The sequence below is a fragment of the Cryptomeria japonica genome, chromosome 10 (genome assembly GCF_030272615.1).
Source record: "Cryptomeria japonica chromosome 10, Sugi_1.0, whole genome shotgun sequence".
NCBI lineage: Eukaryota > Viridiplantae > Streptophyta > Pinopsida > Cupressales > Cupressaceae > Cryptomeria > Cryptomeria japonica.
In genome coordinates, this window is record NC_081414.1 from 691,860,740 (window position 1) to 691,873,733 (window position 12,994).

At 34.3% G+C, this 12,994-nt stretch overlaps 1 long non-coding RNA gene across 1 annotated transcript; it reads right to left on the bottom strand.

Annotated features, from left to right (window-relative positions):
* Positions 1–9,288: 9,288 nt before the first annotated feature.
* On the bottom strand, positions 9,289–12,340 carry LOC131859544 (uncharacterized). The gene is made up of 3 exons (XR_009359224.1): positions 11,585–12,340; positions 10,766–10,864; positions 9,289–9,581 (listed from the first exon to the last, which is right to left on the bottom strand). It is a non-coding gene; the product is annotated as an uncharacterized LOC131859544 (long non-coding RNA).
* Between the last annotated feature and the right edge of the window lie 654 nt (positions 12,341–12,994).

Consider the following 12,994-nt stretch of genomic DNA (forward strand, 5'->3'; position numbering starts at 1 on the left):
AGTAGGTGTCGGTTGATCTTTTGTTATTGCAACAAAATCCCATCCATTGTTTGTCAGTTCCTCATCAGAATCATCAGTAACTCCTTCATTAGCATAGTATGATGATTTATCTCTATTCTTCTTAAATTTGTATCTCTGATATTCAGGGTTAGGCTTGTCTATTCTTTTAGCTTCTTCTTTCAATCTTGCATGTCTTTTAGGACACCTAGATGCCATATGACCAATTTTATTGTAGTTAAAATATTCAAATGGTGCTTTACCTTCATACTTACTTCCAACTGGACCTTTAGGCATTTTCCTTGCAAATAGTGCTTCAAGCTCTTCCAATTCTCCATTATCTCTGATGATGTCTTCAAGTTCTCTGGCATAAAGTTCTTTCCAATCATATTTCTCAGATGATGATGATGCTTTGAAGGCTAAATTTGTCTTAATTGTAGCAACATGACTAAATTCCTCAAGTTCAAAGGTTGAAAGTTTTCCAACCAACGTATCTCTAGATATTGATGTATTAGGCATTGTTTTTAATTCATTAATAGCAGTTACTTTCATTTTGTATGTCAGTTGCAATTCTCTTAAAACTGTAGATACAATTTCATCTTCACTTAAGGATCCTCCACAACATTGTATACCCAAAACAATTTCATTTCTTTCCATAAAAGAAGAAATCCTTTCATCTTCTTCCATTTTCAGATTTTCATACCTGACCCGGAAGCATTCCAGTTTTGCAATTTTGACAATGGTATCACCTTCATTCAATGTCTCCAATTTTTCCCAAATAGCTTTAGCAGTAGATCGATATGATAATCCCATGATTTGTTGATCTGACAATGCACTCAAAAGTGCTTCTCTTGCTTTGCAATCATTCTCCTCATCTTTAGCCAAGTTTGGTAGATTAGGTTGACTGTGTAGGACCAATATAGTTATTCTTTATAACATCCCATATGTCTCTTCCAATGCAATTAAAATGTGTCTCCATTCTGATTTTTCATATACCATAGTTAGTTCCCTCAAGCTTCGGACTGTCCTTCCTGAAATAGTTAATTGTCATAGAATCTCCTCAAGCTGTTAAACTTCTGCAAAAAGAGGACTTAGCTCTGATACCAATTGTTAGGACTTGGAGGCGACTGAGAGGGGGGGGGGGGGTGAATCAGTTGTCTATTAATTTCAACCCAAATATAACTTAATCAAACTTAATGCATAATACCAGTAAACCAAACTTAATGTCGGTTGATAGTTTAATAGTTAATTACAATGTCAGTAAAGTTTAATACATGAAATAGGAAGACAAATAACATCCACAACACATAACACAAATATTTGTATGTGGAAACCCTATAAGGGGGAAAACCACGGTGAGAAACCTTACCCACAATCAGATGATACTACTGCAGATAGTATGTGTGTACAAATGGGGTCTGCACATGCAGAAAGGCCAACTGCCTAGAGCTCACTTCTCAATCACAAAATGGGAGTCACACTAACTACAATTGGATGGTTAAATCCAATGATAATGTACTGCTCAAAATAACATCCTCATATGCTGGATTCAGTACCAGTTAAGCTTTGATTATCTGCTTCATACCCTCCTTGAACCTTCAAATTATGTCTGCATGTATAGCTCTGCTTATATTTGCATATACTGAATATCATAACTTGTAATACCTATTACATTCCTTATCTCCTTGCTACTTAATCTCATAAATGAGATCTTACATATATACCAAAACCTAAGACCAAATGTGTAGGTCGGCTCACTAAGAATATTACAACTAAATCAATTACAAATGAATCAATATGTGATGGATCATGTCGGCTTAATGCATTTACAATAATAACCAATCAATAAATCATCTACATAACGTTTCGTGTTGATTTTGAATATATAACGCTTGCCAATCCATAACCTAGACCAATTTGCTGGTAACACCAAATATGCAAACTCGATTAGACCAATAACCAAATCACCAAAACTAAGTGTCCAAACCATGTCTTCGACATAACCAAGTAATCTCGAGATGATAACAAGTCATCCTCTGTGTCGGTGAACAATATAACCTGTCGATGAACTAGATACTGGTGACTGTGCATAGGTCACTGAACATGTCGGTGAACATAACCAAAGATCTCCAGTGCTGAGAAGTGTTGACAAGTGTTGACATCAATGAAAAAACCAATGCAATGCATCCATAATACCAACACTATGATCATAAAAAGATAGTAAATACAACTAAGGGATTGTGGAAGAAAGCTACAAACAACAACATTGAGGTTTAGAGCAACCATGAGGCCCAAGAGCCTAGAAAATATTAATTAATGAGCAGTACAGCTAAAGAGAAGCTTCTAAAAAATATATATGATAGATATTTTTCAGTATTAACAATCCAAGGAGTATACAAACTTTCAAAGGCATAATGGAAGCACTATAATGGATGGTGAATGCATATATTGCAATAAAAAATACAGTCATAGTGTTTTAGTCATTTCTAAAAAACCCAGATTGCAAATGTTATGATTTTTTTAGAAAATTTAGAAAGAGAAGAAATGGAAAAACCCAAAAAATCTCTTAAAATCCTAGTTTACAGATTTTTCAATAATTTCACCAGTTTAAAAGGGTAAGAAGAGAGAGATTTCATAACAAAGATTCATTCTTAAACAGAGGAAAATGACAATGATCTTTGAAATTCAAAGCAACGAACAAGAGAATGTATGGAGCATTCATAGATTGTAGTAAATAGCATAGTTTGTAATTTTGTATCCCTACTCAAAGGCCTCAGACAATAAACAAGAGCTTCATTACACAACCAACTATTCTTGAAGCAAAGGAGAGATCGAGATTAAAATATCAAACACAACTATAGCCTAAGATCATGCACAGAAGGTGCATATTTAGAAATTTATTTTTCTGAAAACCCTATGCATGCATGGATTTCAAATGAATTTTTTTTTGCAAATGACAAGATTGATGAAAAGAGAAGCATACTCGATCAAAAAACTTCATGTTTAATGTCCAGTTCAGATTTCAAAGCCTCAGATCAAGCCCTACTTCGACCTCTCAAGCAAGCATGGCAGCCAAGTTTCCCGTGAAGTTTCTCAAACAACAAGTGTTCGAATGAATGTTTTTAGGGTTTGAGAGCCCTTTTTCTTCACTTAAGTCTTCTTTTAGAGAATAATTTTTTGCATGTGTGATGACTCAGCCATAGGGTGCCTTTAAAACCCTTAAGTCTTTTAAGACTTAATTTTTGTAAAAGATGTTTTTCACTTATCTTTTATAATAATTAATTGATATATTAATATTGGCTAATAAAAATAACAAATCATGAGCGAATATTAACATAATAATTAATTATTATTACTAATTATTTTTACACACATATATAGGAAATTTTTTTTTAATATCCTTATATATATATGTATGTGTGTGTGAAGGTAATTAATATTTAGCATCTTAATAGGCACTTTGACTTTGGTCTTTAGAATGTAGACACAATTAAAAAAAATTGTAAAACAAATATCTAAGTTGGATAAATTATGAATCCACTTAGTGTTTATTATGATGTGTCTTAGACATTTAATTTAGAAATCTTCCTAGTATGCATACATGCTAAAAGATCAAACTCGTCATGAGGAGAAGTCATCATGCAGTTTTGGGGTTGGATTTGAGCTGAGTGCAGGTTTGCATGAGTTTTTCTCATGATTTTGAGGTGATAAGGCTTGATTTTGAGTGCCACATAGGTCAACCTTTAGTTGACCAAGAGTTTGAGTTGAGTTACCCACTTTTTTGCATGTTTTGAAGCCTATTTTGGTGGCTTTTCATTTCTACTCGAGGATCCATTTCCACAGAAGATATTTTCAATGGAGGTTCATCTTCAGTAATTCTGGAGTCATCTTTCCTCTACCTTTTGGAAGGTTTTTGTATAGAGTGAAAAAAATTTATCTTTCTTCACTAGTTCTTGATCATTCTCTTGTTGGTTTTAGCAAAGAATACATTCGTGTAGCTCCTATACAGTTTAATGATAGAATACTGAATAAAGTTATCAGCTTATGTCTTATATTTTTGCAGTTAAGTTTCTTATTCATAATTGAGAGCTAGTTTATTGTGTTATTTTTTAGATAACCTTTAAATTTTTTGTCTCATTTGTAAGTCACAGGTTGTGCATTGTGATAAATTGGTTCATTTGGTTGATTGTGAAAGTTTTCTTTCCTTTCAAATTCTTAAATTTTAAATCCTTTTCATGAAATATTTATGTTTTGTGAACCAAAAGTCTATTTGTATATATTGGTTGTTTTTAGGAGTGTATTTCTATCATTTTGAGATATCATATTGATGTTTCACCTTAGTTTAGCATTCACAAAGTCATTCTAGTTTCATTTTAAGTTTCTTATCCCTTTTCTTGGTAAAGAATTTAGATTTATTTGTAGGGAACCAACCCTTCATCTGGAGGTTAATTCTCACTATAGGCAACCCATAGGCCTAAGAATTATCCCATGTGTCACCAAGTTACTTGAGCTTTCAACTTGTGTATTACAAGTGCAATTTGAGTGACAATAGTTTTTGGCATGTCCGGTGGGACACGTTTGAGCTATCTCAGTTCAACAAATATTCACTCTTACTACTTTTTGGTGTGAGGAGTAGCAATTCCAGCCTTTAGAGGCAACAATTCTCATACCTAGCGACTCATTTTCTTGGTTTCTATGCAGATTCAGTGATATTTTGTAGCTTATGAGAAAGATTCAAACCAAATCAGGTAAAGATCCTATTGAGAATTCTCATCTATCACTACCAAAAAGAGTTAAAGAGGCAGCAAAGAAGGTTTCAAATCCATCATCAAACTTTTCTAATTCATCAGTTCCAGATTTGTCTACTCCTCCCATTGTTCAGCCTCCAGTTACAACCTACAATATTCCTTTGTTTTCAAACTCCTCATCTCAAGCACAAGTAAATCCACCTGTTATCCCAATGGCTCTACCAAGAGCTTAGCCTTTTGTACCTTTCAATCAAGGCAACCCTTTGAATCTTACTCATTATGATGATATTCCTATAGCAGCATTGAAAAGCCTACCTTTTTTCATAGGAGAAGATCAAACCACTCCAATTGAACATATAAGGGATGTAGCTTCTTTGTGTGGTGTACATAATATCACACAAGAGATTATTGCAATCAGACTCTTGGCTGCCTCATTTAAAGGGAAAGCACTTCAATGGTTCAGAGGACTACCTGTAAACTCAATTGATGCCTAGGATCAACTGGATGATAGATTAAATTCATAGTTTGAGGACAAATGTGACCATTTGTCACTATTAGAATAATTGAGTACCATAAAGAGAGCCTCCTTTAGTCACTATCCCTAATATTGAAAAGGGTGACAATCAGTTGCCTGATCAACAGGGTGGACAACAGAACAATGAATTGTGGCAACTCTATTTTGATGTCTCGAGGATCAAGCTTGGTTCTAGAGGTGGTGTTATGTTAATCTCTCCTGAAGGTAAGAAATACTTTTCAGCCTTTAGATTTTCTTTTAGTTGTACTAATAATATAGCTGAATATGAGTCACTTGCACATGGATTGGAATGGGCTAGAAAAAGAAATGTAAAGTGTTTGCAAGTATTTGGGGATAATGAGCTAGTGGTAAATCAAGTAAGAGGTGTCAATGTGACTAAAAATGATGTCTTTAAAATGTATAAGCATGGGATATGGGACTTAATTGAAGAATTTGATGCTTTCAATCTGTTGTTTGTGCCTAGAAATCAGAATAAGGAAGCAGATAAGTTGGTTGCCTTGGGTGCTCAATTTGGCATACCAAATGAGGTAAGCAATATTGAAAGACAACAATATGTCAAAGTGGTTGTTAGGCCTTCAATTCCAGATAACAGTGTCAATTGGCAAGTCTTTGATTCAGATGAACAAATTATTAATTTTCTTATTGAAGAGGCTGAATTTGCAGTTGGTAATTTGCATAAATTTGTAAAGCAATATGAAAATCATATTCTTCAATTGAAAAGTAATAAGCTACCAAAGGGATTGGTAACCCTTGAGTCAATCTTTAACACTGATGATCGGATTAGAAAGGAAAAGGGTAGCATGCTATTTAAGGGGAGCACTACGAACCTATTGAGATCTTCAGAGATAAGTTATTAAAGCTTGGAAAGGTATGTACAACTAAAGAGAAGTGAGCATTTGTTTTTCTTTGTGAAGAGTTCAATGACGTGTTTGCATGATAGTATGAAGATTTTAAGGGATTTAACCCTACATTAGCCCAACACACCACAGAGTTGGAAGTTGATACCAAGCCCGTGAGACAAAAACAAACGCCCCTTAATCCAAAACTCAAGCATCTCATGAAGTCAAAACTAAACAAGTTGATCCAAGCTAATCTCATCTTTCCTATAAAGCATACATCTTGGGTTTCAAATCTAGTTCCCCTAAGAAAGAAGAACGATGAGCTTAGACTTTGTGTAGACTTTAGAGATCTTAACAGAGCTTTTCTAAAAGATCATTACCCACTGCCCTCAATGGAGTAGATCTTCTCTAATCTAGATGCCCTATGATGTGTTAAAACACACATCAACATGTGTCCCTCTCTTTTACAACTCATTTTTGTGTTCGATACAAATTATATTTCCTTTTTCAGGAGTACAAACTTCTAGAGGCCATAACTTGTGAACTGTGTGTCTGATTGACAAATTGTTCAAAGCATTGGAAAGCTTGCAAAGTCCTCTATCATCTTGTAAAATGCTACATCATTTAAACCCACTTTTTAAGGTATGCTAGAGGGTCTAAATTCCTCAAAATTAAGTTTAAATCTTTAATCGCACCCCTCCAAAATGAAAGCTTTAATATCTTCAAAACTAGTTGTGATCTTGTGACGAAACTTTACTGACATGCTTATCTAACCAACAACAAGCTTTTGGGAGAATTTTGCAAGTATACTACTTCATTTCCTTTCATTCCAACAGTAACTATAATTAATTTCTTCTTTATTGAATATAAGGAATTGTTCAACTCCAAAATTATTCATACTAAACTGATCTGCAACCAAATAGTAAAGAAAACCAATGGCATTCTTTGACTAATAAATCTAAAACTTATGCAAGTAAACTACACATTTGTTTTCTACAATCTACAATATTCATTATTTACTAATTTCAAACTTTTCCAGTCTTATTGTAAAAGAGTAAGATGATTACAACATCCATACAATGGTTATGTAAATCCATTTTTTTTCCCACATATTCTCAACTAAAGAAAAGAAATAGTCTCCTTTTTCCAAAATAGTTCACAGCTAGATGACATATTTTATGATTTCATTCTTACAATAATAGAAAGGTCAATAACCATAATCCATACATTGATAGAAAGGTGTTGAAATGACTTTTCTTCATATCAAATTATGTTAACTCTAAACAAATATTGGCATCTTAAAATTTCAATCAAGAGCTCAACAGTTATCCAATAACCTACAAGGATATCACGCTCCAAAACATGTCATAAAAGGTGAGAACAATAGCTAAATGGTTACCAATGGGAGCTCACGTCCCACCCATAGGACTGAAAACAACCCACCCCCGAGCTTGGGGACAAGATGTAACTCAAGATTCGCCAAGCACACAAGCCACAAGTATAACACAAATTTTCCAGCATCATAAATTTTAAAATTTCACATCACATGATTTCTTCTCAACACTCCCAAGGTAAAAGATGTAACTCAAGATTCACCAAGCACAAGCCACAAGTAAAACACAAATTTTCCAACATCACAAATTTTAAAATTTCACATCACATGATTTCTTCACAACACTCCCAAGGTAATCACTATTGAAAATCCAAGGATTTCACAAGACGGTAGTAATGGGGGCACATCCTATAGAGTAAATTATTTTATTTTTTAACACAATCCAAATATCTCCCATACATCATCTCCATTTCAACTCCAACCAAGGGATACTCTTATCTCATACTCCATATAAAAATTTGGGGAACTCATACCCTTCCAAATATCTTCCATATAAAAAAATCAGGGTACTCATACCCTTTTCTCCAATAGGAATGTTGTACCCAAACACCCAATTACATCATACAATAGCACAAGGTACAACAAAGGAAATACAATAAACACAACATTTAAACTACAACACAAACACACCAAAACCCTAACCTTTTTTCCAAATAGAAAAGAAACAATGCTAATGGTCATAGTACAACAACGAAAAGAAAGCTATTTTCAACAAGGGTAGAACACCTACTTGGTAGTCTCTTCAAGATGAATAAGCATCTTTACTCCAAGCTTTTATCCCACCTGCCTATCTGCACTCCCTATCTCCTTTTTTCTTTTTTTCCAATTTTTCTGAGACATAAAAAGTCCCCTCCCCTTCTTCTCTAATCTCTAAATAGAGTAGGAGAGAGGAACTCTCATGGAGGGAGGAGGTGACACTTGTCACACCCTCCTTCCATCCATGTCAAGGATGGAAAAGATGGAGATGGTGCCACCACTTCTATTTTCCAATCCTCCACTTAGCTACCTCCTTTCCCTTAGAACCATCAAGTGTCCTCTTACTTACCCCAAGAATAAGATTTGATTCTTTCCCACCTCTTGGGAGAGAGTGAAGGTTGGGATTGAATCTTATCCATCCCAACCACCTCAATCCCGTAGGTAATTAAAAATTCAAAATAAAATGGGTCAAAATTTATAAAAATCAAATCAAAATACCCCCAACCCCTAGCCTTATGACTTAGGGTTCATTTTACATTATAAAAAGATGATTTGCACCAAAGAAATACATCCAAATGAACACACAAATACACATAGAAACACACATCTATCATCCACAAGTCATGCTGGACACATTTACAAAGAAAAACATATTTACAAAATATTACATATGAGACCTAACCTTTTCTAATAAGTTAGAATTGGTTTAACTGAGATTAGCACAATAAGGGTTACATCTTGTCCCTGCATCCCCATTGGCATCATGAAATGCATAAATACATATATGTATGTGTGTGTGTGTGTGTATGTGTGTGTGTGTGTGTGTGTGTGTGTGTGTGTGTGTGTGTGTGTGTGTGTGTGTGTGTGTGTGTATAGAGAGAGAGAGAGAGGATAAATTGCATAACATCACATATATTTAGATTATTCCATTATGAAAGTCCAACTAGCCATTATGAAAGTAATGCTTGAAACATGTTAGAACATATCATGTTACATGTTAAACCATGAGATCACATGAACAATATAAGTAAGGAGCAAAGTACTAAGAAGTAACGACCTATCCTCATAATGTCTAAGCCATGATATAAAAGGGTTCATAACAATAACCATGAAATAGTATATGAATCAAGACATAATACACCATCTCACTCAAATAATATAACTATAATGTAACTAAAGGAGGGATCTAACATCCTCCCCCCTTAGGCATGGGCTTCCTCCTGTAAGTCCTCTTACAAGTGTGATAATCGTGCCCTTATTCAAGATGTGTTCTCCTAAGTAGTCGACGCCTCATCATAAGTGTCCTCAAAGAGCTAGGGATCTCCGCGTCAAGAGGCCAATTGACCCAATGTCAGCTGATCTCCCTCCTACACCTGTAAAGAAGTCCAATCCAATACATGAGAACTATCATGAATATATCGCCTCAATAGAGACTTGCTCAACTTTCTAGTGTTTTCAATACATTTTATCTTCTTTGATGTACATATTGTAAAGCTTGAACTCTATGTTAATATCCATGTCTCTTCAGTAACACTTTTGTACTAGCTAATTGTTTTCCTTCTACACCTCTTTGGTACAACGTGGCTCATAAAAATCATAGAGCAAAATAGTGAAATTCAGCTTCTTTGTAAAATCCGAAAGGTTTCAAGATTACAAACCGCGATCCTTCCCTGTAAATATCTCTTAATCTGATATGATGTTAATTCATTGAAAAGCAAATGTTGTCCCTTTTTCCTTGTTGAGTAGAAACACACAAAGGCAATAATGGAGCTCAAATAGTGCAACAAATTAAGCAAAAGTAAAGCTCTACCAACGAAAGATGCTTAAAACAAAAAGCAGATAAACACCCATTCCTAACTGGTCCCCGTTTGTGAGGCATAAGCATTTTTTTGTGTCTTCCTTGAATGAGTATTTAACTATGTAAATTGAAAGCAACTTTTCTTTCTGATTTCGTATGCCTCAGATGTAACGAGAGAAAACATACTTTAAGAAAAGAGTTTGAAATCCTAAAATCACCGCCATTATCAACTATGTGATAATCTGCCATCCCAATCTATCTGAGGAGTCAATTAACTGCCTACCAAGGATTAATGTACTTTCTGTCTACTTTTTTGTGCCATCTTTTTTTTTCTCCAGTAGAAACACGCCAAAGGAATAAATCTTTTAGACTCAAGTTTGTGCTCTTCACAAATAGAATGTTTGCAGATCGCATGCATTGGGAGTATAGAGGTGACTGGTGTTCAATGAAATCACATACCAAGTAGACATGTTTATGTATTGATCAAAGGCATATCCAAGTAAAAATATTCCTTTGTTTTTTAGTTTTTACGAAGGCAAACCATTAAGAAACAAATGATACCAAAGTAAAGGAAAAATTGAACACACAACATATTGAGAAATAAATTAGTGCTCTGAAATTTACATTAATGAAATCATTTAATCACCCACGATAGCAGGGGAAAAGAGACAACCATTTATTTCACACAAGTCAAAGGAAACACCTATGCAAAACTACATTTACAGTTCAAATATGTAATTACTGAAAAATATAGCATACCATTATACGATTAGTACGCTCAGCCTCAATCTTTTCTTGTATACGTTTCTTGATCTTCCTATAAGCTTCATATGCAAATGGATCGGCCATAGATTTTTCCTGATGCAATCGTTCCAAGATGTCACAAGAAATGTACAGAAATTAATTACATGTTTTCACTCTTAAGGTAATTAATGTTTTACTCAAAAGTGCTAAGATTTAAATTTCTAAATTGAATACACGAAGCACCAATTATATGAAGTCTGAATCAGACATCAGAAAAGAAATCACAGAAACATGTCAACTAGATAAGAATAGCAAACCTAGCAGAATGGGTTAAGAATTTACAAGACAGACACTTAAATGTAGGATGTAGTCTGTGACTGTAAATTTGGAAACTGTGGAAATAATAAAAGCAACAAAACTTTAGCCTTATGAGGAAATAAAAAATCAACATGCATTGATGTCCAATATGAATAATAGATGAAAAAAATTGTTGTTTACTCTAATTCGAGGTAAGCCTTGCTCCTCCAAAATTTATGTTGTGCGAACACCAAAAGGGAAAGCGAAAGCTCAAGACAAGAAACCGCCAACCAATACATTTGATGATATATTAACAAAGCAACATCGTTTGACATACATTTCATGGTTTATTAGAAACAATATTATACATAAGAAAAAACCAATTGTTGTATGAACACCAAAAGAGAATGCTCAAGACAAGAGACCACTAACCAGTGCATTCGATAAAACGATAACAGAACAACATGGTTTGATATACATTTTATGGTTTATATAAAAAAAATATTATGCATAGGAAAGGAATTAAGTATACAAAACCTTAAGGTAGAGACGAGAATCTATAAAGTATCCATGAATATAAGCTCTTAAAAGGTTGGTGCCAATCAGATTTGTCAAATTTTAGTGTTCAATGTCCTCTTTTGTTACAAATTCGAAATCATCATGAATGGTGGTTTGTGCCCCTTCCTCAAGCTCTTCCTGTAAAAGAATTAGAAAATATAGAATTTACATCTAAACTAGCAGCACTTTGTACATGATATAACTTTCTCTAACGCACATCCAATATTTGATTTAATACTTTGTATCTAATAAAGGCATGCAAGTACCATTACCTAGGAAAAATATGCAACTACTATAGAGAAACATTAACTAAATATATATGTATGCATGTGTGTGTACACACAGAATTTAACCATACTATCAAGTTCTCCAAATTAGAGCACCACTTTGGAACTGGACCTAAGGAATAAAATAGGACAGAATTTGAGTTGACTCTAGAACCATGAGCATTAATCCACTGTTTCTAATTACACAAACGTCATTGATATTTCCAGCTGAGGGTTCAATGCTAGTCATCCCATCTCCCTGCAAATAAAAGTAGATAAGTAGAATAAGTAATCCAAAAAAGCCATAATTTGAATAGTGCAGCCCAGTTGTACAGACCTGTCCATAGTATGAAATGATATGGAAAATAAAATGAGTAAAACTGGACCTATACAATTTACGAGCATCTTAGGTCATACATGGAAATAAATATACAAATTGTTACTTAGCATTGTTTCAGGCAGAAATATGTAAAATAAAATAAACAAATTTGAATAACTGATATCAAATCCAACACTGTTGGTATTATTATATTAAGTTTTAACTCCATTCTTGGCAACTCCCTACATTAGTAATAAGACTTCTGAATTAAAATACCTCTAAGGTATTATTGTCTTGACTCTCCATCCTTAAAACTAACATGCATCCATCACCCTGCACACGGAGTTCCATAACCCTGCAAAATTTGTATCTACTGATGATTTACAGACCTCCACTTTAAAATGCAGCTTTCAGCATCCATCCCAAATCAAGTACTCGTTCTCTGTCATATGCCCTAGCATTAGCTTCATCGTCTTTGGGGCTTGTCTGAGTATTCCTCAGTGCACCTAGTTTTCATAGTTCTTGCCTTCTTAAGTGCCTTGTCCACTTTATTTTTTTCTTTGGAGGGAAGCAAGACTGCCAGTTTCACTTCCAACCCAGACCAATCAATTGTGCAGTGGATCTAGAAACTACACTTGTAACACAAGAATCCTGACATCATTCATGTGAAAATAAAATGAATATTCAAGAAGGGGAAACAAATGGATCTAAAATAAGGAATAGTTTTTGGACTCAGACTCAGACTTCACTTGGTAGTCCCAAAGTTTGACCCGGACTCAGGAAAAAACTCGACACAGACTTGAC